A 6636-nucleotide genomic window follows, 5' to 3' on the forward strand; every position below is an offset into this window, starting at 1 on the left:
GGAACTATTTGACAAATAGGATGAACAGGCATTTCTCTAATGGCACTCAAAAGCATCCCATCACAGCTGCCCTGATCTTTTCCAAACAACAAAAGTAAGCGGACACTGCCTTTTGTGATCCCTCAAGAGCTTTCCTGGGCAAGATACATTAGTAGTTCTGAACAAGTGTAACTGAAATTAGACAGCTGATGACAATAGAACACACAGTACAAATACAATGCACAAGTTAATATACCAACAACATATGTACATAAACTACTACAATGTTACTATTTAATATAGTTAAAAGGTGACCTTTTTTAACATTTTGAACTATATTTACCAGGAATATAATGTCAGTGTAAATTCAACTACATAAAGTTCTGAACACCTGCTTACTCTAAATACAATTATAGAACTTGAACACACAAAGCACTGTGTTAATCTAGTATGTGTTCCAATGTAGGTACAGGGATGTTGCATTAAGACAAATGAGAATATCAAGTAATATATCAGAATATTTGAAATGGCATGGCAGAAACAAAAATTTGAAAAACACCTAGTACAGATTAATGAATGTGGGCTAGCACAATCAAGTAAAAATTAAGCATCTGACTCATTTTCATTGTTTTCTTACAAAATCGAGCATTCTACAATTTCACAGCACACAATATGAGAGGTAATCACGGGAGTGAAAGATGGACAGATTCATCGCCAAAAGTGAAAGTCATCTCCATCATCCACGCTATAGCCTCAACCGCTTAGACTAGAAAGTACTGAGATGATGTTAGGATCCCTTTAAATAGATCAAACAAGCTTAAGCAGTGTGAAAACAATCCAGAGAGCTTGGTGGTTCCGGTGTGCATGACAGTAAGTGGCCTGAATCACTGACCAATGATCTGATGACCACTGTTTTTGCTCTGTTTTTTATAGCTGTGTTTACATCTATGCCTTAAAACACTCTGGCATGACACCTGTTGTCAAACGTGTATTATGACTACATTATGTCATAAATAATTTAGCTATGACAATTAAAGCTAAAAGCTAACCATTGGGTCTCCTAAACAAGCACTGCAAAATCACTATATGTGGCAAGTTTTTTTTATCTCTAGATTTGCAAGGGAAAACATCAGAGAAAGATGAGCATTTAGAACAAGCATGGCAAAGGCTGTGCTGAAGAAGGATTAGTGCTGATATCTGGCTGGAAGCACCACAGTTGGAGTTAATGAGTCCGATTAGTCCCCAATGTGTGTTCAGGGATTAGCACTGTCCATCTAGACAAGCCCTTCTTGTTTCAAACCTGAAGGGGAGAGCGCAGAGAGCCTGCTTGAAAGTGGATGAGAGAAAGCGATGATGAAAAATGAGGATGGGAAGATGGGACAAAGGGGTGAAACTGGAGAATTCATCAACATTGTGAGTGGCTAGAAGCATTTGCAAAACATCATGAGGCCTAATAACATAAAATGCTCATTATGTGAGCAACCCTGTCTGGTTGTGTGTGTGTTTATCCAGGACAGAACTGAACAGCATCTCTGCTAAAACAAAGATAGGAAGAAAGTACTCAACTTTTAAGAGGGACAGTAGGTCTATTTTGATGCACATCCCTTCTCAACACTCTAAAATACAGATCATATATGTTCTTGGAAAAAGATGCTGTTTGGGAAGTGATGGGGTTTACTGTATCAGTACTGCACAAAACAGATATGGTCCTACTGCATCTCTTGTTGGAAAAGAAACTGTTCCTCTAAATGTTATACCAGAAATGAGAAGAACAAAGATTCTGAAAGTAGCAAAAAAGGAGAGCATATGCGTCTCTTTGCTTTACAGCGCAAGCCCATTTCTAAAGAAAACCTACAAGAGTCACATCTGCATTTCCTGTGGAGGCTCCCTATATTTCCTGTCAAGGTCACTGTCACTGTCAAGCACAGAGTCAGCACAATTTTCTTTAGCATTAATGATAGAGGATAGAAACAAATTTGACCACTAATGGGTTTGTTTTTTTCATTTCTAACAAAAAGGAATCAACCAAAACCGAGCAAACACTTCTTTTTGTTCAAAAGCGAAAGTAACCGTTAGGATCGTGCCAAAGCCTGGTCAGATTCATGAGATCGATGGCTTAACTAATGCGCATTAGTCCCCTAAAAAAAAAAAAAATGATGAGTCTGTTTGCACCATTGCATCACTGTTTTACTATAGATGTGACAGAACAGTAAAGACAGTTAATATAGAATCTGAACATCAAACATTCTCTAAAATAAATGCTCAGTTTTGGACAACCAAAATTGAAAGTACTTAAACATCACTTTGGGAACCTTCCTTATGCTGGATATATGGTCAGCTGAGGTCACCTAATAGAGGAAAAAGATATACAAAACAACTGTACCACTGTTTATTAAGAGACTAGTTAGAAAAAAACACTGAGGAAGGACTATGACTCTGGTGTCACTGTAAACAGTACAGATCTGTTCTCTGGGTTTTTTTGTTTGTACGTATGTGTCTACACTGCACAACTCACAACAGATGGTCCCTGTCCAGATCCATCAAACTGTAAAATCAATCTTATAACATGCACAAACACAACAAGGTTCCCATAGTGTCAAAATGAGATACATCACAGCATCACAATGGATAATTGGACACCAACTACAAATGCCAATGTGTGTGTCACAATTTAGATTAAAGCCTTCTATGAAATGGCTCTGGCATTGTAGCAGTGACTGATCTGCTGATCCATGACCAAGAATTTAACCCTAACCTACTGTAGTGCCATCATGTAGCTTTATACATCTATTATACACAAATCACCTCCATACATCAAAAGAATGCTGTTTGCTCTCCCACTTAATTTATGACCTGATGTATTTTTGTTTTTTAGTTTTGTTATATTCACCATTCAAGTACATTTTACTTCATTATTTTATGGTCACCAAATTAATGTGATGAAAAACAACAACTGGTCACCAAATAAGCTAGCTCCATTTACTAGAACTGACAAAGGGATTAACTATGTAATTAACCAAATGTTACTGAAATGATACTCGTCACACACAATCTGTTATCCTTGTGCAGTTGAGAACACTATGTAGGCTTTTTATATGAGCAGAAACATGAAGCCAAGTGTATCATTGTGTTCTATAGTACAAGCACAGGAATGCCTTTATCATCCAATCCCTGGGTTCACACAGTTTTTAGACTCCCATTCTACGTAAACACAGAATTCTGCTCGCACTGCAAACAGCAACAGCTATTAAACCATAAGCAAACAGCTTTAATCAGCAGAACTACACTTAGAATTTGTTTTACAAAAGAAACGAACTGTGATATATTTTTACAAGACGCCTATAGAGAACAGCTCCTATTGCGACGTGAAAGAAACTGCAGGACCGCCCTTTATCCTACTTTTAAACTACATGACTCTACCTGAAATAGACTATATTACAAACTCAGAGAGGTTACAGCCAAGGAGTTGCACAGAAGACTTATGAAAGTTAAATACTCACAATGATGTGATTTTTTTATTTTTTTTATTTATTTTTTTTAACATATTATCCCTGAAATTATTTGTAATGCATTATCACAAGGAGGCTTTGCAGTCAAAGCCAATGTATTACATCATGGTATCCTGATATGAGTATGTAAGCTGTTTAATTGACATATTCCACTAATCAGAATAAAAGTAATAGCTATTAAGTAACAACAACAACAATAATCTGTACACAGATTTTGTTGAACAACCATACACTGGCCAAGCATTGTAATCGTTGCCCATAAACTATATATGATAGTTAGATTTCTATATTGACAATGAGCATCATTGCCTGTTCATTTTGAAAAATGGGCTCTAAACATGACAGTATTCATTTCACACTGTAATGAACTGACACTTAAACACACAACTCAACCAAATTAGGACCATTCCTTTAACAGACAGTAGTTCCTGTGAAAATTATTCTAAGTGAGTGCTATACATTATCCAGAAATGTTCTTCTGCGTTGTGAACACTATTAACAAAATCCAATTCAAACCCATGTTATTGGGATTGTGGGAGAAATCTGTGAGGTGATTATCTCAAAAACTGGACAAACAATCTAAACAGAGTAAATGACCCAAACATCTAAGTTTCACAATCTTCTACTTTGACTTTATTAAAAATTACTCTTGTTGCTTTCTTGTGCTAACGGCAAGGCTGCACAGCTATGGAGTTTCACTGGCAATAATTCAAAAAGTGTACCTGACATCCATATGAAGCTCACATTAGATTAAGAACGTACAAACTGTGTATGACTTGTTTTAGTCAAATAATGCAGAATTTCAAAACATTAAGCCATCTGTGAAGCAGAACTGTGTTTTAACCAATAAAACAGAAAATAACTATAAAGTTATGGCATTTCTGTTGTTCAAAATGTCTTGCTTTATGTGGCAGGTTTTACAAGGAGACAACAATCAGCAGTAACTCTAAAATGTGAGTGTCCAGGCACTCTGACAGAGACATTAGTCCTGCTAAACCAATGAGCAAACTGTTCTAGAAAGCGATACAAAGAGATAAACCCCTACAAGTCAGCATCTGACAACACAGTAGCCCTTTTGCATATTTGTAAAAAAAAACATTTCCTGTTTTGGGGTCAGGTTTAGTTGGAAGAACACCAGGTCATTGACTAAAGACACAAGCTGACAGACTTGTACAGACTTCAGTGCAAAGCAAGCTTAAGTCTATCCCAAAGAAATTAAAAGACAAATTCATATTTGGATGAACACACAGAGACAATGTTAAGAAATTCATCACGACTGCTTTAACAACACTACCATAGTTTCACGTTTATTCTGCTCATTCAGGGGCCGTGTATCTCTTGATAAACAGTAACACAGGTGTGATTAATTCATAACAGACGGCACCGACAAACTGCTTAAAATGAGATCATTAGAAGAAGTGAAATACATTTACGGACCGTTTCCAGCTCACGTCATACCTTCCTGTGATGCTGGCTGAATGCTCCTAGTTGAGACTCAGTCGTCTATAAAAACAAATCCTCAGATTCACAGCGACTTCGCACAGGTATTCACATCTGAACCTCTACCTCAACAGTTGCTAAGCCCAAGGGAACCAGAATAAGTAGCCTCGTTAGCTAGCTCAAGTAACCCGAAATGCACCAGTTAAACTTACAGTGCAGTCTACATGACAAAAGCAGCCAGGTAAAACGCGTCACAAAAAACGTGGAGAAAAAAAAGTCGTTATCTAAATCTTTTTTAAACTTCAAACGTACATGTGTACACAGACGTCGACTGGAACTTTTACGGGAACCGAAAGGCCTTGACAGAGGTTGAAAGTTTTGGGCTGAGACAACCGTCTTGTTAACTCTTTTTTTGTTTCAGCGCAGCAACAATTAACCTTTTCTCTGAGCGTCGTGGCAGCAGCCGGAGGGGACACAGGTTGGAAGGTTTCAGAAGGAGCCGTTATACTTGAACCGAGCACCGGTTTAGCATCTTACCTGAACGGCGGCAGCATCGTCCGGGAGGTAAATGAGCGCTAATGACGGAGAGGAGCGGGCTGGGAGCGCGTGCTCTGGTCGCCGCGCTCCTCTTCTCCTCAACCGTGCGCGCGCTGCTCCGAGCGAGAACGCCACCCCTCCTGTCACTCACACCCACGCGCCTGCCGACGCTCCTTACCTCACTGTGTGCGGGTTACTTCTGTTTCCTTATTATGCAGTCAGACAAAATGGAGCTGCAACCAAAAGAACTACACACAGGGCACTTAAAAATGTTTTATTGCAAGTTTCAAATCCATGGGCGAAGATTGTATTTGAATATTAAAGTGGACACGTTAAGCAAGAGGTCTGGGGACCCTCCTGCAGCAAATCTGAGCATCAAACACATGATTTCTTACATTCTAGTGATTTTTTTTAGAAAAACCAACGTGTGCCTTTTCTGCATCAGTGTAAAAATCTGTCATCGCTGTAAATCAAAACACAGAATTCTGGCATCCTTTGCTTCATTCCCGATTTCCTTGGGGGGACAAACGCACGTGTTTTCCTGAAATCTATAGGTGTGCTAAAATTTATTCTTCTTTGGCAAACCTGATCTGCATAAGAAAGAAACAAAAGTCAACCTATAACTGGTTCCTTCCATGTAAAATCAGTCAAATCCAAATGAAGTTCCCACTTGACCCAGTCAGAATGACATGATTTTTCTCTACAATAGCTTAAAAATATTTGATGAAGCCATGCAAAATTTTTACTTTCACGCTATTAATATTTTCCAAGTTACATCGGGGCTGGGACTAAATGTCACGCTTTTTAACTGCCATATTTTTCCCAGCCTAAGTTAATTAGCAAAGGAAGTCGCATGAAGTTTTCACAGCTGAAAACCACATTTGAGCTGTTAAAAACAGAAACCAAATCAATTTTACATCCATTCTGAGTGACTGTGAGAATGATATTTTGACACAGAAGGACGCATTGCTGAAAGACAACCTGTGTCAAAATGTAGATTTAAGTGCTTTTGAAACTAAGGTATACCTCATATTATTGACGCTTAAAGTTACTATATCAAAATTAGTGAACAAAAATAAGATTTTGGTTTTAGATTACAAATTACAATCAACAAACATTAAAAAACACAATGTTCTGACCCACATTTATGTACTTCATGGGTCTCTAACTC

General features: G+C 38.0%; 1 protein-coding gene across 2 annotated transcripts in view; it reads right to left on the reverse strand.

The window, feature by feature from the left end:
* Window positions 1-5606, reverse strand: part of adcy7 (adenylate cyclase 7) — a 62695-nt gene extending 57089 nt beyond the window's left edge. For both annotated transcript variants that reach the window (XM_023275818.3, XM_023275817.3), the window contains exon 1: window positions 5466-5606. The gene's annotated coding sequence lies outside the window, so the exon portion shown is untranslated. The remainder of the gene's footprint in view (window positions 1-5465) is intronic.
* Window positions 5607-6636: the final 1030 nt, after the last annotated feature.

This window comes from Amphiprion ocellaris, chromosome 1 (assembly GCF_022539595.1).
Source record: "Amphiprion ocellaris isolate individual 3 ecotype Okinawa chromosome 1, ASM2253959v1, whole genome shotgun sequence".
Lineage (NCBI taxonomy): Eukaryota > Metazoa > Chordata > Actinopteri > Pomacentridae > Amphiprion > Amphiprion ocellaris.